Source organism: Macaca mulatta, chromosome 14, assembly GCF_049350105.2.
Source record: "Macaca mulatta isolate MMU2019108-1 chromosome 14, T2T-MMU8v2.0, whole genome shotgun sequence".
NCBI classification, from domain to species: Eukaryota; Metazoa; Chordata; class Mammalia; order Primates; family Cercopithecidae; genus Macaca; species Macaca mulatta.
In genome coordinates, this window is record NC_133419.1 from 87,895,280 (window position 1) to 87,918,718 (window position 23,439).

Here is a 23,439-nt window from a genome sequence, read left to right on the forward strand (position 1 = left end):
CGTGTTTATACATTTCCCTTTTTGAGCTATTTCTTTATGAATATAATTTGTCTGTCATAACCATACTTCTGAGACTCTCATTAGTATACCTGAATGTTTATGCTTGCACAACTATGGACTTTGTTATTACCTAGTTTATTGTGAAAAGGTGGCCTATGAAATGTTCTATCATGTTTTTATGTTTTTCAAATAAACCTCCTTAAAAAATATAAATATATTTTAAATAATTAACCAATTTATTTTTGTCAGAGTTATGTTTTCTGGATTTTTATCTTTTGAGATTTCAGCGTTCGGGATTATGGCATTCAGGATTGTGTCTTTGGGGATTATGATCGGCTTTTTAATAGGCAAGTCATCATTCCTCTTTGGATCTTGAAAGGTTCATTTTCTCTCCAAGAGAACTCTCCTTTTCTGTTTATAGAGATTTGTATTTGACAACTAATTCAGCACAGTTTTAACCTATAATGGCAGTAAACCTAGTCTGAATTTTCATGGGATGGGAGAGATGGGTCGTTGTAATGTAATGTTGATTTTGTGGACTCAGAGTTTTTGCTTTGGAGTTGCTTGTTGAATTTACTGATTACCAAAGCAGACTCATTTCCTTTCCCCACAGACTTGCCCTTTCTTCCAGCATCGGTGGCTTCACCTCTCTCTCTCTCATTTAGGTGACATCTTTTACTCCTTCCTCTTTCTTCCTCTTTGGCCATCAGAGTCCTGGACATTCAACTTCTGCACTATCTTGCATCTGTTTCCTCTCTATCCCTCCTACCCACTCTCTCATCAAACTCCAGAATGTGGGTTTCACGAGAGAAGAGACTTTTGTATGAACAGCGTCTGGCTCATAACAGGCTTGTCATTATCTGTTGGATGTTGAATGAATTATGTTGTAACAAATGCTGCAGCCATTTTTCCTAACCAATCTCTGCACACTCGCCTCTTAAATAGATCTTTAAGAAACAACCGATATTCTTGCTTCAAACTTTCCAGTGGCTTATCTTAGGCCTCCGAAGAAAAGTTGAAACCCAGAAACTGGCTTATATCACAAGTTATCATAACTTCACATTCCAGCCAGTTCTGGGTCCTGGTACCCCCCTCTACCCCCCACAACACACATACACAATATTCGGCAGCTATCCTTGCTGTTTCCTGGACCCATTGTTTTCACTGTCCCATTCCTTTGCTTGGAATGTTTTCCGTTTTGTCACCTGCTGAAATCTTATCCATCCTTTGCATCCTTGATGACACCTAAAAACCAGCTCCTGATATTCAATGACTTGTCACCTCATCTGTGCCCCTGCAGGTTGTTGAATCTGTTTTGCTACGATGTCTTATATTTTGGTTAATTGCGAATATCTGAGTATACGGGTCCCATGAAGGAAGGGACCTTAGCTTGGTAATTTCTAATCCCATGTGCCTAGCTTAGTGTATGGCACAAAGTAAGTGCCCAATAGATGGTGGAGAGTCTTGTTCTTTTTGATGGAGATGCTACTCTTTACTATTGTAATTAATGCGATTATAATGACAGAGGGATTAGCCTGAACAAAGCCTTAGGGCAGAGGGCAGGATGGCTGGAAAGATGCGTGGTGTTGATGTAGTGTTGATGTCATTACTGTCATGTGGTGGCTATCGTGATCCCCGCCGCACAGGCGGTTCTCTGGGCGCTAGTCATGCAGATGTGGCCACTAGGTGGCACCCGTGTTCCACGAGCGCTAGTTGGAGTGCAACCCGCGGGCTCGGGCTCGGGCTCAGGCTCAGGCTCAGGGCAGGATCTGGCTTGGTGACGCTTGCCTGGCCAGATTGGTGTTCATCCCTGCCCCACGTCAGCACCCTAGGCCGGCAGGATCCCTAGACCGGCCACAAACCCAGCTTCTGCAGGCTCGACCCCAGTTAGGCCCCACAAACATTGATTTGTAATTACTGTTTCCTGCAGATTGGGCGATGCCCCTCTCTTAGGAAGCCCATCTGGCCGTTAGTCGAGTTGGCAGGAAGTGCTGAGAGGGTCTAAGTCCCAGATCAGACGGGGCACAAGTGAATTATCAGCTATCTCAGTCATAGAGGCAGCCCTTCAGTGGTGTATACCAAGAGCCCCAGATCTGAAAAATGTTTTCCCTAGGCAGCCTCCTACCGTCCTGCCTCCCTACACCCAGCCTAGCCCTCGGAAATGTCACACATCCACCTGTGTTTATAATTATGGCCCAGTCACTGTCTAGCATTTCCTCTGAGCAACAGATGACTTGCAAGAAATGGGTGTCACAGTGTGTTGGAGGGAGATTCAGAGTAGCCTTCTGCAAAGAGGATGCCTGGATGTGCTCGGGCAGGTGAGCTGGTCCCCTTTGGGGCCTGTCCTGGCCACATGTGCCATCTGACTTCTGTACCTGTCTCAGGCTCATCTCCCCAGCAGAGGCTTCCTTCGTCCTCGACACCTAGGCTCTGTGGGCACCCAGACCTTGTCCCTAAACTATCAGTGGGTAACACAGCTCTTGGCATGATCTATTTTAAAGCCCACTTCCTAGTCAAAGGCTGTTAGGGACTGTTAGCTCTCATTTGGGAGCTGGAGTCCTTACTCTAATTGTGTATGAGCTCATGGAAATAGAGGGGTTTAGTTTGTCTGTTTTATACTCAAGCACAAAAGGGGATATGATGAGATCCCTCATGTAGTCATGTACTTATGCGTTAGATGTATCACATGTGTGCAGGGTTCTGGAAGGGATGATGTCTTTGAGGTGTTTATATGGCCTATGACAGAGGACACAAGAGGCTTAATCCTTCCCCACCCCATATCCGCACCCACACTGGGGGGATGTGTTACACAGGAAGAGCCAAGCTAGGAAGCCATCTGCCTGGTCTGGTGTGTGGAAGCAGGCAGGGACTGGGGCAGGGAAGGCAGGGGATAGGAAGCAATTTAGAGCCTGGATCACAACCAGGAAATTACTCCTCTGCTCCAAAAATGCTTAAAATACCTTCTCTTCCACCAAAGAAAACTCACAGGATGAAAATACATCTAAGAGAGGAACCCAGCAGAGCGTGAAACAGAGGTAAAGCTGCATCTGTTCAGAGCATTCTGGGCCTTGGGCCCCAAAGGAAGCACGCCTCCCTGGCAGGTGTGAGGACAAGAGAGCGTTTGGCTCGGCAGGTAAACCCTAAGAAAGGGGATATAATCGTCAGGTAAACACTCAGTAGGGATATAATCCCTTCTGTGAATCCCACCTAGGGCCCTAGTGCTGAAGGATAGGAGAGCAGCCTGGAGCACAGGAAAGACGGCTAGCAGAATTTAGGGCCTGCTGGCTGGGCACGGTGGATCACTCCTGTAATCTCAGCACTTTTGGAGGAAGAGGCGGGTGGATCATTTGAAGTCAGGAGTTCAGGACTAGCCTGGCCAACATGATGAAACCCATCTCTACAAAAAATACAAAAATTAGCCGGGTAGTAGTGGTGCACGCCTGTAATTCCAGCTCCTTGAGAAGCTGAGGGAGCAGAATCGCTAGAGCCTGGGAGGCGGAGGTTTCGGTGAGCCAAGATCGTACCACTGCACACCAGTCTGGGCGAGAGAGTGAGACTGAGAAAAAGAAAAAAAAAAATTGTAGGGCCTGCTGAGGAGAAGTGGAAATAAAGCAGATCTCAGGACTTTTGACTTGGACACAGAAACGTTAGAGGCTTTCACCAGGCCTTGGAGAGGAGGAACTTGGAGCTGAGGTCAGGGTGTCAGAACCCACTGTTCGCTGGGGACACTTGATCCAGGTGATACCAAAATGTACGTTGCGAAACCACAGAAGCAATGGACACATTTGTTTTTTTCAAACTATGAGCAGAACAAAGCCTTTTTTTAGTACTTCAGACAAATCACCCCTTCATCCACCTTCCCCCTCTCGTGGTGCTGATCTTCCAGGTTTAGCAGAACAAGCTTTCTGGTTTCTACTCCTGGTGAGCCTTCAAGGAGAGTTCCATCTGCTTCAGAGAGTTCAGGCCTGAAAGGACATGAAAAGAGAACATCTTTTTTGCGGCCGTAAAATAGGCATCAGCCTCTCCATCCAGGCTGCCTTCCAGAAGTGGTGTGAGATCAGATGAGACAGCGCCATGAGAAAGCACTTTGCAGAGCATGGAGCAGTGATGTTGCTCCTAGGCAGGGTTCTATCAAGTTAGATTCTTGTCCCAGCACCCTTAGTCACTTGGTTTAATTAATTGCTTTGCATTTATTTAATTCACATGTCAACCCTGGCCTCCTCAAACTACAGTTCTTTTCTGCAGAAGTCCAAAGTTGTCCCAAGATTTCCGCAAGTTCCCAGGGGACGAGAGCAGCTCATCTTCTCAGGAACACTTCTGCCTTGTGACATTGATCTAGACAAGCTCAGCCCCTTCTTCAGGGCCTTAAAAAAATTCCACTCGTACAGTGCTCGTGAGTGTTACAGAGTTTGCTAAAATGTTGGAGGGAGATAAGTGACTTTGTACATGACAGCAATGAACTTTCAGGGGGAACATTTGGCATCCTGGATCTCACAACTCGCTGGTACTAAACTATCTCTGGGGTCGGGGTCTGGACTCCACCCACTGCTGGGGGCCTGCCAGTGACTTGGACTTAATCTTAACTTAAAGACTTCTCTTAATCTTAATTCTCCTTGTTCCTCTCCTTTCAGTCTCCATCCCTCTGTTTCTGCTCCCTCCCTAGAGCTACAACAAATTCCTTTCTTATATTCCAAGTTCGTTTTAGCCAGTGGCTTTGTAGCTAAGATTCCTGTAGTTTTCACTTTCCACCCCAAGGTCCTTGTTAAGGTTTTTTCTCAAAGCGAAGGTGGTTCCCTCCCTAAGGAGAACTCTGGGGCCAGCTGTTAAGATAACATTTTCACCCCATGGCATTTATCATAACAGAATCCAAAAATGTTTCCAACAGCCTTGATATTGGGAGCAGATTTGAGCTGAGAAAAACAACATATAGTTAAAAATGAGATTATAAAGGAAACTCAGAATGACCTGGAAGGAAGGGGATAAAATTCTCCCAGAAATTCAAGCAGCCCTTTCCAATAGCAAATACTAAAATGGAAGTAAGTGTGCACCTTGTCAGTGTAACACCTAATTCCAAAATCCCCCCAGGGCCTCGTCGTGTGGGGTGGCCTTCTGGCTCTGAGCCTCTGCACACAAAGGCTCCCGGAGGAAATGGAGGCCAGGGCTCACCGTGGATGTCTAGGAACACTGGGAGCAATGGGGAGGCTGGTGTTGGGACACAGCAGTGGACATGCCTGGCAAAGCCCAGCGTGATTCCTAGTTCCCCAGGGCAGGCTGAAGTTGAGGGGCCCAGCTACATCTCCATACCTCACTGGTTATCCTGCCACACCACCACCACAGCACTGTCACTGTCGTGGGGTGACTGCCTGTTGACTTCCCTCCCACCTGCCTCAGACTGCACTTTTGTGCCAGCAGACACCAGGTGCAGTTTATTGCTGTGTGCCTGGTACACAGAGGTATATAATAAACGTGGAAAGAAGGAAGGAGAGAATGGTTGAGTCCCTGGCTGGGGGGTTCTGAGTCTGATTTCTTGCTCATCCACTGACTTGCTCTGAAGCCTCTAGCAAGCCTACAAACCACTCTAAAACTTCACTTTTCGAATGAAGTGGGACTAGATGCCTGTCTTGAAGGGAAGATGTACTGGTCTAATGAAGAGGCGTGCAAGCACTTGGGAAGTCAAAAACAAGGAGCAGCGCTTATCAGGTCAGAAGCTCACAGGCCTGGCACCAATGCCTGCAATGTCCCCACATGCAGAGCTTGATACAGTGTTTCTCCAAATCCCTAAGGGGACAGCTGTACCTGCTTTGCTGACTTGACTTGGTATAAATGATGGAGTCCCAGCGGGTGAGTCTTATCCAAAGCCACCCAGCTCTCTCCTGACAGAGCTGAAGTAGAACCAGGCCTTGTAACTCCCTGCTCCCTCCTAGCTGGAGCAGTGCTCTGGAAATGTGGGTGGTGCCGGAGAAGGGCAGGTGTTGTTAATAAGGAGAGCATGTTGCAGAAACTGCAGGGCTGTGCGTGCTAATTTTAGAAGGCATTTTGAACATAAACTCTAGGGTTCTGAAATTCAATCAGGTGGAGCCTGAATGTAAAGAAAAGAAAGCTTGGGATGTATTCACAATTTAATTAAATTCTGCCCACTCTCTCTTTTGTAATTTCCCTTCCTTCACTCACTTCCCACTTGGGTCATTTTTGCACTGTTAGTGCCACTTGTGGGTACCCAGGCCTCTTACCTTGTTTCTCTCACACACAGTTAAGGTCAGCTGGTCAGACATGCAAGAGAGACCGAATTCATGTTTGAGACTGAATAAATGAAAATGCATGAATAAATGAATTGATAAATGCATGCATAGGAGGCAGGAGCATGCAATGGACAAATGGACACAAATTCTTGACTTAGGTGGTGCTGTCTCCTCTCCCTTTGAGAGAACTTCCATTCGCACAGCTTCGTATAGAAAGCCCAGCACTGTGACACCTTTGTGCAGGATGTTCTTTTCAGTTGGATTCTACCTGTCTGTGTCTTAGTCCCTTCACTTGAAAAATAGGAGCAACATTAGTCCCTACCTTATAAACTTTTGTGAGGCCCAAATGAGCACATTGACCTGAAGGTGCTTGGTAAAGGATAAACTCTCACAATATTAGATACTCCATTATGGAAAGGCAGCAGTCTGTCACTACCCCACTCACTGCCTCCCTCCAAACTCTCACAGTCCACACACACAGCAGGTACCTGCATATGCATAGATGTGTGTACATGTTTACACTCTGCACACATTGCACCAACTCACCACACACACATACAGAGCATAGACACCCATGACATACTCACATATACACATACTATTACTCAGGCCCAAGACATCTGAACACATGGCCATTTCCTGGCTGCCACCTGTTACCTGAGAGATAGATATTTCCAATATTTCATCCGCAGTCATTCCTTGATAAAATATTACTAGGTGTTTTCAGCAGTAACAACTGACTTATCCATTTTTTTATTTTTTATTTTTGATACAGGGTCTCCCTCTGTTGCCCAGGCTGGAATAAAATGGCATGATCATGGCTCGTGGCTCACTGCAGCCTTAACCTTCCAGGCTCAAGTGATCCTCCTGCTTCAGCCTCTTCAGTAACTGGGACTACAGGCACGTGCCACCATGCCCAGTTAATTTTTTAATTTTTGTAGAGACAGGGCCTTTCTTTGTTGCCCAGGCTGATCTCAAACTCCTGGGCTCAGGCGATCTGCCTGCCTCAGGCTCTCAAAGTGCTGGGGTTACAGGTGTGAGCCATCCCACTCAGCCACTTTTAACACTCTCATAAAAAACACCTGGGGCTTCCTGAGAGCCATCTTGGGCTTTCGTTACTGCCTCCCCTGCTCATGATGGGTGTTTACATATCCTTAGACATTCAGTCTAGAACAAGCTGCACCTGAGATCAGTCTCCAGTGGCGTTTCGGTCCAGGAAACGCCCTGACCTGTGGCTGGGAGTCCTTCCTCCCTTAACTCCAAGTGGCCAGTCATGGTACATGTTCCTCTTCTTGAGACCCGGAGCTTGTTGCTTGTCAGCTCTTTGTTCCTTATCCATCACCCCTCAAGCTGAGGAACAGACTCAGTGCAGGATGTGAGGGTTGGGGGTGGGCAAAGTGATAATGAGTTTGATTTTGAGAGTGTTGTCATTGAGGCAGCTGGCACATCCACCTGGAGGATAGTTCTGGAGTTATTGGGAGAGATCTGAACTATTGATAAATAAATGTGGGAATCTTATACATATTTGTAGTATATTTGTTAGGAATTACATTTAGCTGCTAGAAGAAACTTTCTTGTCAAAGACCAGAAGGAACAGTGGCTTAAACCAGATGGAAATGTATTGTGCTTCACATTAGTGGGCTGGTGCATTGGTATCATGGTGTTTTTCAGGGTCCAAGGAACCTACCTGTCTTTCTGCCTCACCATTTTAGTATGTATCCCCCATCTCGGATTTGTCTTATAATTGAATATCGCTGCGAGAGCAACAGCCATCACCTTTGCATTCCAGGCAGAAAGCAGGAAAAAAAGGTGGAAGGTTTTTTTAAAAAAAGAAAAGTGCTTATGCCTGCAGCTGTCTACCTTCTTTTTAAGTCCTACCCAATAACTTCTGTTTACACATTGTAAGGGAGATGGCTGCATTTTAGTCAGGAACAGGCTGAGGCAGCCTTCCCTGCAGCATGGTTCGATGGGTTTGGAGCACAGGTGCACAACCCCACACATCATGTAACCACGCCGCCTGAGGCACATTAGGTGATCACTCACGTGAGTTTGCACCTGGCCTAGATCCACTATTGTCTACAAAAGGTATAATTACTCTGCTAACACTGTACACAAGGCTCGCACCCAGAAAGAGAATAAAGCCGTGTCAAAACTCCCTGCGATTCCCCTAGTGTTTTTTCCAGCTACCCACCCACCGACTCCCCTCAGACCTCAGTTTGGGATAGAATCTGACAATTGGTGTCATGAACAGGATCCTGAGGTGAGTGCCTTTGGCCCCTGCTGATTCTGGGTTGGCCATATGGCCGCAACATGGGTTGTGGTGGTACTGTTGGCAGCTGTGCTGCTTGGATGGGCTCCGGTGGAGACCTGGGTGGTGGTAGACGGGTCTCCCGCGGGCATAGACAAGGTGCTGGAGCAACAGGAAGCACACAGCACTGAGAAGGAGGGAGCCTTTGCCGGCAGAGTCGGATGGGGGTTTTTGTGCTACAAAAAGTACACATCCAGTCCCTGAGGGATGCAGCAGAGGTAAGGGACCTCCAGACGCAGGCAGGGTGCCTGGAGACCTGGCTACACAGGTCAAAAAGGGTTAGAGGCTGCCGTAAATGGAGACCTCCAGGTGCAGGTGGGGCGCATGAAGGCCTGGCTTCAGAGCTTGGAAAAAGAATTAGGGGCTGCCGTGAATGCAGGCCTGGGTCCTCGTTTGAGCCGGAGACTCCCCACTTGGTCTGATACCGAGGAGGAGGAACCCCTGTTGCAGGGTCGCCCAGTGGACCATCAGAAGGTAGATCATGAACAGCTGTTGGGACCCCAAGGGCAGGCTCAGGGATTGCCCACCGTAACACAACACACTTCATATATTGCCTATACCCCAACTGAGTTGCGAGAATTAGGCAAGCAGGGCCACCAGTGTCCAGGAGATGCCCTGCCTGCCTGGATGCTTCATTTGTGAAATGAGGGAGCAGATAGTATTTCTTGTTCTGCCTCTGAGATGGAAAAGCTGGCCACCATCACAACTCACCCGTCCCTCTGTCAGCGGTTTCAAGTGAGGAGGCAGTTAATGGCGGGGCAAGGTGATCACACACCCGGATTGAATGGCTGTGGGCAGCCATACGGACTGTGTGAAATGACGCCAGTGAAATACGCAAAACTGAGTAAACAGTAGTCGTATGCCGACTTGGTGCAAGTCATCTGGGAGATGGGTATGCAGCAGGCTATGTCTGACCTGAATACCTGGGTACCACTGATGAACGTTTCACCTCCTACATGAGGGATCTCGTGTTGGGGCCTGTACCCCTGAGTGCCTTTGGTTCTCTAGCTGCTGTCCTCACCCCCTATGTAGGGTGCCGCACACATGCAGTGACCACTGCTATGGTGGCTCTTGGGGAAACAGAAGGCCATCAGCACGACTGAGGGGTCTGTGCTGTAAAGAAGGGGAAGCTCCCCCTCCTCCATGGGATAAAAGGGGGCCCCAATGAGTGACATGCTCACAGACGTGGATAGATTTGATTTTGGCCAGGGGTGACTGAGAGAAAATCAATAAGCAGCCCAGTGAAGTACTCTTAATTTTGTGGAGACAGTTGTCTCTGGAGCAGCAGTTCCAGAAAATGTCCAAGCGGGAGAAGGACATTGCTGTGCAACCCTGTCCCGCCTGGGCAGCTCCAGCTTAGAGACTGCTCGCTGCAGCCAGGGCGGAAATGAAGAGCCTTTTCTGTTTGATTAGAGAACTGGCTGAGGTGCCTGGCTTGGGAAGACACAGGGTGACTGGAGGCCATAGGTGGAATTAGCAATCCACTGGTCCCCCATCAACGTACAGCAGGTGCCGGTGTTAGTAGCTACTGGCACAGATTGTAGCCTTGTTTATGGGAACCCATGGGCAAAGCTGCATACATTGATGCTCGTGGAGGCCAATCAGTGAACATGAAACCTGTATCTCTGTACCATGCCACTGGCTGCTTGGCTCCCCGTTTATATACTGTATATGTCTCTCCCATACAAGAATACATTCTGGGGGTGCACATTTTACATAGCCTGGGATTACAAACCATGGCTGGGGAATTCGGACTCCAGGTGCATGTGATGAAGCCGGTGCTGCATGGACACACGCATCACCAGCCTTGGGTCCTGCTACAACCCCGACGAGTTACTTCCACCTGTCAATACCATTTGCTGGGTGGGCATACAGAGATAACTGAGACAACTAAAAAGCTGGAGGAGGTGCAGATAGTGTGTGGCACCCATAGCCCCTGCAGTTCTCCAGTGTGGTCAGTTAGGAAGCCTGATGGAACTTGGCAGATGATGGTGGACTATTGGGAACTGAGTAAAGTAACACCACCTTTGCATGCAGCTGTGCTGTCAATCATGAATTTAATGGACCATTTGATGACAGAACTGGCACAATACTATTATGTAGTGGACTTAGCCAATGCATTTTTCTCCATCAACAGCGCTCCAGAAAGCCAGGAACAGTTTGCCTTCATGTGGGAAAGGCGACAATGGACTTTCACAGTGTTGTCACAGGGCTATGTTCATAGCCCAACCTATGTCATGGTCTCATTGCCGTGGATTAAGCCTCCTGGCAATATCCAGAAGGGGTCTGCCTATTCCATTACATTGATAATATTATGTTGACCTCTAATTCTCTTCCAGATTTAGAAGCAGCGGCGGCCCTCTTGCAGCAACATTTAGCAGCATGTGGTTGGGGCATCAATGAATCCAAGGTCCAAGGGCCTGGATTATCTGCCAGATCCTTGGAAGTTATCTGGTCAGGTAAGACAAAGGCCATACCAGAAGCCATCATTGACAAAATCCCCGGCCCACCACCGTGAGATAGCTGCAAACTTTTGTGAGCGTCCTAGGATATTGGTGGACATTTGTGCCCCATGTAGCTCAAATGATAAAACCATTGCGTCAGTTAACAAAGGAGGGAGCTACCTGGGATTGGGTTGATGTGACTGAGACCACCTTCCTGGCAGCCAAGCAGTCTGTTCAGCAGGCACAAGCCCTACAGGTCATTGACCGGGGTGCCCATTTGAGCTGGATGTGCATGTGACCACAGACGGTTTCTGTTGGGGCCTGTGGCAGCGCACAGAGCACCTGAGAAGGCCAGTAGGCTTTTGGTCCCAACTGTGGAAGGTATCTGACCTCCAGTATTCCTTGATAGAGAAACAGCTAGCAGGCTGTTTCCTGCTCTTCAGACTTGTGAGAGTGTGACAGGATGGGCTACAGCCATCTTGTGGATGACTTACCTGATAGTGGGATGGGTGTGTTCACGGGTAACATAGTTGGCCATTGGTTATCAACCCAGTCCTCAGCCCTTCTGCTCTCCCCAGAGGCTTGGAGGTGGGGATGAAAGTTCCAATCCTCTAATCACAAGGTTGCTTCCCTGGCAACCAGACCCATCCTGAGGCCATCCAGGAGCCCACAAAGAATCACCTCATTAGAACGAAAGATGCTCCTATCACCCAGGAGATTCCCAGGGATTTAGGAAATCTGTGTCAGGAACTGTGGTCATAGACCAAATATTAGAACAGAAGATTCTTCTAGCACCCCTATCTACAAAGGTCTTAGGAGCTCTATGTTGGGAAGCAGGGGCAGATATATGTATTTCTTATTATATCACAATATCACGACCTGCCATTACATTTGGATGTCCTTCCTGTCTATTGACCTGAACACTGCAAGCCCAAGCCATCTTTGCACCTCTCAGCATACTCAGTATGCAGTGGTGGGGCAGGAGCAGAATGACCACTATAGAGGCTGTTGAAAAAGGAGAGTAAAGGAGACATGGCATAGTCACTTATCTGAAACAATCATCAGTCCTGTTGGATAGGGTTTCTGAAGACTCCTTGATATCATTAGAGCAGTAAGTTTCTTTGTCAGACCCCAGTTCTGCTTTCTCTGAGTATCTCCCTTATTCGTTGTTTTTTGGGTTCCCAGGGCCACTCTTGGTCCATTCCTCATTTTTATATACATTAGAAAAGGGCAACCCTCTGGGTGGTCGTTGCCCTGCTGGTGCATGGCTTTGGCAAGCAGACAGTGTCTTTGTGCTTATAAGGAAACCACAACCCTTCTCCCAGGTGCGTGCAGTGCTTCAGCAGAGGGCTTGAAGAGAGGATTACAGGCCATGTTTCAGCCTCAGCTTGCTATTCCACTAGGTGTTCTTGTGCAGTGCTCAGCATGAACATCTGTAGGTGGCCGTGATGGCCCCTGGCTCTCCTTTCAGGGGAGTCCTTCTTTGTTCATAATCCTCTGTGGACATATTTAAAGTCTGTTCAGAGGAAAAGATTTCCTTCCTGCACTGAACAGCTTTAGCAGCCCCCATCCTATAGGTGTGCATTTAGGGACCCTGGGATCATATTAGGAACTTAACAGTCATGGACTGTTGCAGAGCCCACAAATGAATGACACGGCCCAAGAAAAGTGTATGGTAAGAAGAGAGCCTCTGATCCCTGAGAAACATTGTGATTTAAGAGGTTGATTAGAAATGAGGTATCACTAAAGAACACCGAGAAGGTAGGAACTAGAAGTCAGGAGAGAGGAAGGAGACAGTGATAGCACTGAAATCAAGAGAAGAGATATTCAGTGGGGGACTTGTCAACATAGTAAGAGAGGGTTAAAAGTCAAGTAAAATGGAAGCAGAAATGACCATAGAGTTTGACCTTTGACTTCCAATTACACTTTGACTCCTCTTACAGCAATTATCCTACCCTACCTTATAGCCTTGACATGAGAAATGAGGGAAAGAAGTGTTTTCCCAACTTTCCTATAACATGGTAATTCCTTTCACATTTCTGTGGCGTTTGGCCCCGCTGAGCAATCTCTTCTTTGATGCAGTACTCCTTCTGCCTCTTTGAGGGCTTTTTCTCAGTCTTATTGCCCGGATTCCCCTTGCTGTTCTCCTTATAGGCTTGGCTATGTACCCCACAAAAAGCAGGCCTACTGCTTTTTCATCCATGTACCCACCATTGACAGTGACATTCACTCCTGAGATTTCAATTCCCATTGTGGTATCTCCAGATTTACTGGTGCCTCCTGACAGTCTCTTGAGCTGCAGGCATATTTTTGGATACACCCATTGGGGTGTGTCCAAGTGTATCTAAAATTCACTATATTGGGACAAAGAACCCATTGCATTTAAACAAGAAAATGAAAGTATTGGTTTATGTAATTGGAAATTCCAAGATGTATAAATTCTAAATTGCAGGCATGCCTGGATCTAAGGCTTCAAGCTGTGTCCTTCAGGTGCTCTTTCTGTCTCTGTTTCTCTCTAGGTGTCTTTCCGTGTCTCCTTCACTTTGGCCTTAGTTTCAAACAGGCTTTCTCCACATAGTGGCAAATGGCTCTTGCAGCCTCCGCTCATATGCTGTCAATTTAGTGACCTCAGCTGAATAAAGGTTTAGAAAGAATAGACTTGGTAGAAGAGTCTCTAGGAAGATTATTGTTTGTCCACCAAGGGTAATATTCCTGCTACTGACCCATTTCCTTTGGTTGGGGTACAATGGCTGGTATTTCTGAGTTGTGGATGGCATCCCCTGGGAAGTGCTGAGTTTGGAAGGGAAAGTTTAGGCCCCCTGAGCCATGCGCTATGGGTTCTTACCACTTCCCTTTAGCCAAACAGAATCATTTGTTTTTTCTCTGTTTCCTTAAAAGTTCTTTCACATTACTATTCCTTCGTGTATGTTATTTTTCTATGCTTTAGTCCTGATTCTTTTCCTAGCCAATTCCTACTCATTCTTTATACTCCTGTTGAGTCACCTCCTTTGGGAAGCCTTTCTTCATGCCTTAATTAACTGGGCCATGGGTCCTTATTTATAAAATTGGGATAAGTAACATCTACACTGTATAGTTGTTATCAGGATTAAATGAGAGAAAGCAAATGTAAACAGCTGGTAGAATGTCACACAGAAGCTCAACACACGTGTGTCCTCTTTGCTTCTCCTTTAGATAGGTAACTGCCCTCCTTGGTGCGGTCTTGGGTTCCAGCTGTTGCATTGTTTTATTGTAATTACTAGGAGTATATTCTTTTACTCTAAACAATGTCCTGATTGGGATGATAAATTACATTGTTAGTCTGTTAATGAGCTATCTAAACTGCTGCCAACCATGCAGCCTGACTTCTGACAAAATGACAACTGGGAGCCATAACCCCAAATTAGATGACTCAAGGTAGGGAGCAAAAGCAACTGGAAGCCACAGTCTCAAGGTGGATGCATCTGTACACAGTAGAGAACACTGCAGCCATCTTGGCACTTACGCACCTGAGGAGTAACTCCAAATGTCACCAGCCCATCAGCAGTGTTTGGAAGCTTTGCTTTCCTAAATGGGACAGAGAGCATTGTAGTTTAAAAGACAAATTATTAGAACCAATTGGCTTTAAAAGACCAATTCCATTTTCTTTTCCCCAAACCTCCTCTTTCAGAACCTCAACTGTCTGCTGGATGTTTCCTTCCTGGAAGTAAAATTACCTCCATTCAACACTCAACCTTTAGTCACTTGGCTTTTATTAATAGTTATATTTTTATAAAAGCACTTGGTTAAAATACTATTTGGCTCTACAAGAAGCATCTTTCTATGATTACAACATTAGCATTTGTTGTTACCTTAGAATAGCTGAGTTCCTCAAGGATGGGGACCATGGCTTGCTACCATCATGTCTCTATTGCCAACCACCAGTGCTTGGCACATACTATATATTTAACACAAGGGAATTGAATGGATGGGTAATGCATATGAATGAGATGGCCCAACCTGCCCTTGGCTTTGAGTGAATTTCCCAGACTGGATGGGCTTTATGTGACTCTTCCATGGCCTCTGTGGATGCTGGGGCTGGATTTATCTGGAAAAAATCACAGGAAATAGGTGTCCTGTACTGGAGATGTCTCAATGACGTGGTAAGGATTTCCTTTAGGCTTATTGCGGGACACTGGCTACCACTGCCAGGAAACCAAACTGTTAATTTGCCCAAATGAGATCCTCCTGGGGAGAATCAATATTTATTAGCATTGGTTTTGTTTTTAAAGAAAGCCTGTACATGATTTTCTTAGCTCTTCTAATGGTAAAGAGGCAGAAGCCTTTGAGAAAGAAACTTGAATGAGTGAGGAAAGGATTGAAGGGAAGCAGGAAGGAGAGTTATTCATCCACACGCAAGTAACCCACTCATCTGGTGGTTCATCTAGCTCAGAATGGACCACATGATTCAGAATTTGCCAGCACTCCTTATAGGATACCTTGTAGAATATTCCTTGTAGAATACCAAGGTCCACTCAGTCTTGCATTTCATTATGTGTAGTCCATATTAGTCAGTCAGGGTTTGGTTAGAACGGGCGCTACTGTAGGTATTGCAAGTAGGAAGAGGCTTAATACAGGGAATTTGAGATTTTCGTGGCCACTGGAAGATGGAGATTTCTGCTTTCAGAAAATCAAAAAAGGCAGAGGTCTCAGGAAGCTGCTCCACTGACCTCAGCAGGTGCCTCTCCAAGGTGAGTAATTCTCAGGAGGCTACCCAGAGGTGATAAGAGATATAATTGGTGATTCAACATTTTTCACCACTAAAAAGGGTGATTCTTAGGGTGATATTCCAAACCTCTGCCTTCCACCAATGCCCACATGCCTGCAAACAGCTGCCCCTGGGAAATAATGACTTCATTTTGGTCTTCCAAAGCTCTTTCAAGAGCCTCTCCTTGACAGAACTGACCCAGAACTACACTGGAAAGAGATTCTTAGAAAAGAAGTTCCAGATGATTGCCCTAAGTAGATGGAGTGAGGATGCTTCTGAGTTGATCACAGACAATCCTGCACATGGACCTATCTTCATTTATTCAATGAGTAGTTAAGGGAGATCTACTATACACCAGACTCTGCACTTGTGCCAGTCTTATTTCTCTAAGACTTTTGAGTACAGTTCTGTATCTTAATTTTTTTTCTATATTCTATAATATGTGGCACAATTCTGAGCACACAGCAGATAGATGCACACTGATTGCCCGTTGCCTTAGCTGACCTTAAACATAGCTAGTCTGCCATTTTCAACGGAAGAGTGTAAAATGAGAACTATAATTTACATATCTCTTTCTATACGTAGTAATTTATGTATGTATGTTGAGTAGAACTTAGTATTATACAGGCATAATAAGCTAATTAAAGGCAATTTGAAAAAGCTAATTAAAATGTTAAAATCACTTTTAGTTTATCATTTACCAAAACAGCCTTTTACCAACATTTTTGGTTTGCCTTTACTGTTTTTTATTCTATTTTTGTCTTTTAGATAGTATTAATATAATTTTAATGGTTTTATGTCTTTTTCTCTTGATTAATAGGTACTTTAATGTTATTTGTACAAATTTTGACAGCTGAGGAACAGTCAATTGAATGGATTTATTATTGTTTATTTAATCATTCTGCTAGTATTGGATATTTAGATTGCTTCCAGTATGAAGTGTTGTCTAAGCTTCGTTTTTCCTTTGAAAATTGGTTGGTAGTTTGGGTTCTGAGTGAGTCAGGCTTGCATTTCATCCTTTCTCCCTCTCCCAGCCCTTGATATGAACAAAAAGGTCTAGAGGGTATTGTTGACTCAGAGCTGTTAGTACACAGTACAACTCCCAGTTTGTTGGCCTGGCTGGATATCTTTGCCCCAGGGACCCTTGCTTTAGTGCAGAGGAAGGAATCCAGGCCTGGGTGGTAAAGAGGAAATCTGGCTTCCTGTCCTGGCTGTCACTTACGGGGTGTGTAATATCGAGCATGAGTCCTTACCTCTCTGACTCCAAGCTTTTCCTCATTTGAGAGAATGACCAGTTAGTTTATGGACCCCTCCAGCTCTGTCCATTCCTTGGATTTATCTCATTCCTAACCTTCCTGGGCATGAAGAATTATCTTGCTACTCTTTCTCCCGTTCTGATTTGCAAGCTGACTTTTCATTTTGGGGATGTTGTATGGCTCAGCTCAGGTGGAGATCACCTTCCACACCTCTCTGCATTTGCCTCTGCTGCTTTCTCCACTTACGTTGCCTTTCTTCCTAATTCAGAGATAATGTTTGTGTGATTCCAAGCTCTGAATGCCTATTTTTGCCTTTTCTTTTTTTTTTTTTTTGAGACGGAGTCTCGCTCTGTCACCCAGGCTGGAGTGCAGTGGCCGGATCTCAGCTCACTGCAAGCTCCGCCTCCCGGGTTCGCGCCATTCTCCTGCCTCAGCCTCCCCAGTAGCTGGGACTACAGGCGCCCGCCACCTCGCCCGGCTAATTTTTTGTATTTTTTAGTAGAGACGGGTTTTCACCGTGTTAGCCAGCATGGTCTACATCTCCTGACCTCGTGATCCGCCCATCTTGGCCTCCCAAAGTGTATTTTTGCCTTTTCTTCTTCTGCTATTAATTTCAGTTATTGCTCAAATGTTCCCTGTTGAAAAAGTCTCCGCTATGTCTGGGCTGCAGCTCAGTGTACTGCCCCTAAGGCCCTTACCATGCCGCATGGTGCTGTCTCCCCTTGCCCTTGCAAATTCTTTGAGGTTCACATCATGTCTCCCTCATCTACAGCAAGGTGCCTGGCACATAGTGGCTGTTCCATGATGGTGTTGAATCAGCAAAGTGCCCTGTCCAGAGCGAGCTTGCATTTCCCTGACAAGTCTGGAGCTGTCAGAATAAGTGCAAGCCACCCTTCCTCAGTTGAAAAACAGGAAAGTGATTTGTGGAGGTTTCCTTTCTTTCCTTGTCAGAGCAGGATGCACATTTTTAGTGCAGGGTTCTGAATGGCAAGCTTTTACCTTATCAGCGATATCCATTTCCAGCATCTCTTTAAATGCTAATTAGTCACTCCCCAGGGAGATCCGGCAGAATGATTCAGCTTCACTCTGAATGATCCTCTCCTCTTTGTGCAGACAGATGCAGGTATGGAGTGAGGGTGTTACCTGCCTGCCTCTAAGTCCTCTGATCTGCACTCATATTTGTCTCATTTCAGTTCCCTCCGCTCACTGCCTTGGCAGCTCCCCCTCTGACTTTGAGAAAAGGCTGCTCATATGCACCTCCCTATGGGGAAGTGGAAACAGAAATAAAAGTGAATCACATTAACTCATTTAATCTCCATGACCACCTTTTCCAGAAGGTTTTATTATTCCCATTTGAACATTTGAGGAAGCTGAGACCCAGAGAATTTTATTAACTTTATTTACAAAGTCACAAAGACTAAGTGGTAGAGGTGAGATTCAAACCTGAGCCTGGGTCCAAATTCCCTGGCAGTCTATGGTACCTCCCAGCTAAGAAAATCAGCAACTATCCACTACTGAGGACTTCTCAGGGCCGGGTTTTGTACTAAACAATGCTTTATGCACTCTAACTCATTTACTTTAATCCTCACAAAATCCGATAAGGCAGGTATATTAGTCCCAGTCTGCAGTAAGGTGCACAAGAGGGTAGCAGCTGTGCAAGGTCACAGGGCTCATACATGGCTTCACCTTAGTGTCTGACTCGAACTCCTGTCTCCGCCCATGCCTATTCCTCCTCTGCCCACTATCTCTTCACTCGCTCAAAGGCAAGATGTGTGTTCAAGTCACCAGGCAGTATCTTCCCTGCTAGGAGCGATTGGAGACAGCCTGCAGTTGGTTACCCAAGCCCTAACAGGGGGAGTCTGTGGATACTGGGTCTCACACTGAAAACCTCTGCCTACGGGTCACATAGCTCTGGTCTGATAGGCAGCCTGCAGCTCCACCCCCAGTAGTTCCTGAAGCTCTAGTAACTAGAGTCTAATTGAATTGAATTTTTCCTCCCACAGGTGGAAGAGTTAATTATTAGTTTTTCAAAAGACGCCAACAGCTGAACAGCATTTTCCTTGGACATCCTGGGGCTTGGGAGCACATGTAGATTATTCTCCTAGATTACAGCAATGCCTCCTAACTGGCCTCCCAGAAACCTCTCTTGCTTCTCTCCAGCATCTTCCCTACACAATAGCCAAAATGATCATTAAAAAAATACAAAGTTAGGCCACGCACAGTGGCTCACGCCTGTAATCCCAACACGTTGGGAGGCCGAGGCAGATGGATAATTTGAGGTCAGGAGTTCAAGACTAGCCTGGCCAACGTGGTGAAACCCCGTATCTACCAAAAATACAAAAATTAGCCAGGTGTGGTGGCATGCGCCTGTAGTCCCAGCTACTCAGGAGGCTGAGGCAGGAGGATTGCTTGAACCCGGGAGGTGGAGGTTGCAGTGAGCTGAGATCGTGCCATCGTGCTCCAGCCTGGGTGACAGAGCGAGACTGTCTCAAAAAAAAAAAAAAAAAGTTAATGATGTCGTTCATTCCCTAGAAGCCCTTATCATGGTTTCTCATTGCTTTTAGGACAATGGCCCCAATCCTTAACTTCACCACTGCATGGGAGTGACTGTCTGCCCTCACTCTGCTTTAGCCACACTGATCTTTTGGCTCCCTGATTTGCTCTTTTCCACCTTAGGAATACCACCTTTTGCTCATGGTATTCTTTTATTCTAAAGCATTCTCTATGCCACTCCAGGCTAATGCCTCCTCATCTTTCAAATCCTGATCTAAATGTCTCTTCCTCAAAGAACTATCCCTAATTCCTGCAGAGCAAAACCAGTTTCTTTTGTATTCCTTGTACTTTTCTTCACAATGTTTACCATAATTTCTCATCCTACATTTATTAATGTAAACGATGTTTTAGTGTTGCTTCTTAATTGAAATAGAAGCTCCCTCATGGGGCACGGTCCTGCTTGTCCTGGGCTCCCAGCACCCAGGGTGGTGCCATCTGGATAGTAGGCTTTGACAAATATTTGTTGACTATAAGGTATATGCTAAGGATGGGGCTACTCATACCTCGGAAGAAATTTCCTGCCAACACCTCAATTGTTTCCAAGCCTGATTTTTCAGAAGCTCTTCTTGAAAATGTTTTCCCATCCAAATAAAGTTGTCCTTACATGCTAAACATCAAGGGGATATGGGAAACACTGGAAAGAATTTCTGCCTGTAATTAAATTATAGCCAAATGAAGTGACATGTTGATCCGTCTCACTGTTCGCATATCTAGGACTGCAGGTTGCATACCAATTTCTGGTCTAAATCAATTAAAATCCTATGGAGAAAACTCTTTCTTTAGAACAGAAGTAAGATAATGCTTGGAGAATCATGGGAGACAGTTAGGCTCTAAGGCGGTGGAAACCTGTAGGTCCCACATCTCTGCTTTCACTCAGCCATGAGTGAAAGAAAAGTAGATGAATGAGATCTGGGTTTCAAAACCTTAATTTACTTGGGCTATGGAACTCCAACTCACAATCCATTGTGATTCTTCTCAGCCCTTAAGAGAGGCAAATGACAAGAAAATAATAGAATTTCAGGGCTTTAGTCTAAACAGTCAGTATCTCTGAGCTGTCCCATGGTTAATACAGCTTCAGTGTAGTTTTCTACTCCAGCTACGTTATCAGGCAGGGAGAACTGATGTTGATAATGAGGACCTGGTGGCCTTATATCATCCCCACACACCTGAGATGGCTTGATCAGATGCAGAATGTGCTCCACTTAGGCAGGAAAGTAAAATCTTTATCAAGATTCATAAAAATTTTACCTTTTTTTTTTTTCCTGGCTAATTGCTACCTCAATTGCTATACCAGTATTTTTTGGAAAGAATGATACACGAAGGAGAACCAGACACAGTGTCTGTCCTTGAGGCCTGTGTCCAGTAAATAGAGTGGGGAGTATTCTAGACCAGGCATGATTATGGGTTTGGAGGTGCTGTTATAAAATGTACTCCAACTGTTACTATATAACTGTGTCTCTTTTGTGCTAAGCAGGCTTTACTGATTCATATCCTGAAAGGAGAAGTCAATTTAATCTATAGGAAATGGTCCAATATGTAGGTGAGAGCTCTCTGAAGATACTCTCACTGTCTATAATTCATGGAAGAGGCAGGATTCTCAGAGGCTTTCAGTAGGAAGGATCGAGAACTCCTGTTTCTCTCAGGGCCTCTCTGGGTTCTACTTTAAGGTAGCAAGATGTCTGACTCACCTGTGCACACTTATCAGGTCTCAGACGTTCTTAATATGTTATTTCCTTTAAAACTCTCAGTCCCAAATGGAAAGAGTTATTATCTCCATTTTTACAGAAGGGTAAACTGAGACTCTGACAGATTAAGAATTTTATAACTAGTAAGGGATGGTCCAGGGGCCCAGAGCAAGGTCTGCTTTAGCACATAGTCTTCAGTCTTAGCCTGTTAACGAGCTGGGTGAAAAGTTGATTCCTACCTAAAGGTCTCTTTCTTCTATGTTTTCTAGAAGTCTTTACTGAAGCCCAGAATGAATGCCTTTTTTCCCAGCTTTCCAGAAAGAATTCAGGAAAAGGAGAAAGACTCTCTTACACCCAATCCCACCCATCTATGGTGGTGGCGGAGATGGTAAGAGAGACATCCGAAGGGAATAGGGAACCTTGGAAGATTAGGGGTTGTGACTGCTTCACCTCTCTTGAAACTTCTTCCATTGTCCACCTTTGATAATTTAGGGAGATGCCAAGTTTCCCCTAAAGAGACTTTGAAAATGTTCTCTGACATAACTGAGCTCTCCCACTTTTCCATCATTGTATGTGGTCATGAAAGTCATCACTACCCTTGTTTCTCCATTTCTGTCAGTTTTCCCTTTCATGTGTGATTCTTAGACTGCCTGTATCACAGTCACCTAGGGTGCTTAAGGAAAATGTGTATTTCAGACCCGGGGTCTGCATTTAACCAGTTCTTCACTTAATTATTATACTCAATGTTTGAGAGCCTTTTTGCTAAACTACATTTTCTAAAATGTCTCTAGCAGACCCGAGGTTATAGGATGCTAATAAGCATTATGTAAAAAAGGGAACATGAAAGAGGGGTCTATGGCAGGTGGTCTGTAAAGAGCTCAAAATCAGGCTGTGGCCTGTTTCTGTATAGTCCTTAAGCCAAGAATGGTTTGGATATTTTTTAAGTGTTGTACTAAAAAAAAAAATATGCAATATCAGATTTATATCTGATAATTTCTCAGTAGCCACACATACCAGAGACCATATGTAGCCAGAAAACTTATAATATTTACTATCTGACCCTTTACAGGAAAAGTTTGGTGACCTCCTCTCTGGTCAAATGAATTTCAGAAAGTGTTGAAAAAAATTAAACACTTCTGGGGTGCTGTTGCCTGATCTAAATGCTGGTTGTGTTCGGTTTGTGAAAATTAATTCAGTATAAAGTTTAAACTACAATAAAGAGGTTTCTTGACTGCAGGAAGACTTGGCACGTTTAACACACCAATGTACGCTGGAGGGTTTATGACATTCCTTAATCTTGTTTGAACACAGAATTCCCCCTCTTTTTGTTTTGATTTTTTTTAATAGAGCGTATTGTGGAATTAGTGCTCTGTGGAATATGTTCTGAGCAATACTTTTCTAAACAAGTTAACTCCAGTTCAGATTTGACAATCAGTTTCCCTTGAATCATTCATTGTAATATTTTCCTTTATCTTGGTTAGGAACACCATTCCTTCTCCTCTTATACTCCATGGATTCAAATCATTCTTCCAAACTTTCTGCTCAAGCCCTCTCTCTTCCAAAATCCACTTGCCATCTCCTACGTCAATTATAGGGACAGAAAACTTTGAACCATATGGAATCATTTACTGACTGATTGAAAGGACAACAATGAACTTAATTTAACCTTATTTTCCTGACATGGTGTAGAGGGAAAATCATTTAATGGAAATATGAGAAAAGTTGTGTTTCTGGCTCAGGTCAACCACTAACGAAGTGGGAGGCCTGAGTAATTCACTTTTCTACCCTGGCCTTTGATAACATGAGTTTGTTGGCCTTGATATTCACTTCAAGTTTCCTTGCAGATCCAATATTCTGTAATGTTCTGGGATTGTAGAATTCCAGAAAAGGGAGTGAGATGAGGCAAGTCCATTCAAGTTGATATTTGATTTGTATCTGATGATTTCTCACTAACCACACATCCAGTTGGCATTGCTAAATCGTGGTTGTGATACAGACTTTGAAAGCATTCTAACTGATACTTAATTCTATTAGTTGAACAAAACTCATATTTTCACACAACAGCAGATTAAAAATCAAAGATTTTCTTAATCTTGTTAAGTGGATTTTCTTCTTCATGAGTGAGTCTGGCAAACCTTTGATCATGGACTTGGACAAAGCATTGGTATTTTTGTGCCTTCTAGAAAGCCCCAGCTGTTGGAGACACTCTG

General features: G+C 45.1%; 1 long non-coding RNA gene across 2 annotated transcripts in view; it reads left to right on the forward strand.

The window, feature by feature from the left end:
• Positions 1 to 267: 267 nt before the first annotated feature.
• The window catches only part of LOC144334442 (uncharacterized), a 94,636-nt gene continuing 71,464 nt past the window's right edge, over positions 268 to 23,439 (forward strand). For both annotated transcript variants that reach the window (XR_013404249.1, XR_013404250.1), the window contains exons 1-2: positions 268 to 8,499; positions 10,887 to 11,006. This is a non-coding gene — a long non-coding RNA (uncharacterized LOC144334442). The remainder of the gene's footprint in view (positions 8,500 to 10,886; positions 11,007 to 23,439) is intronic.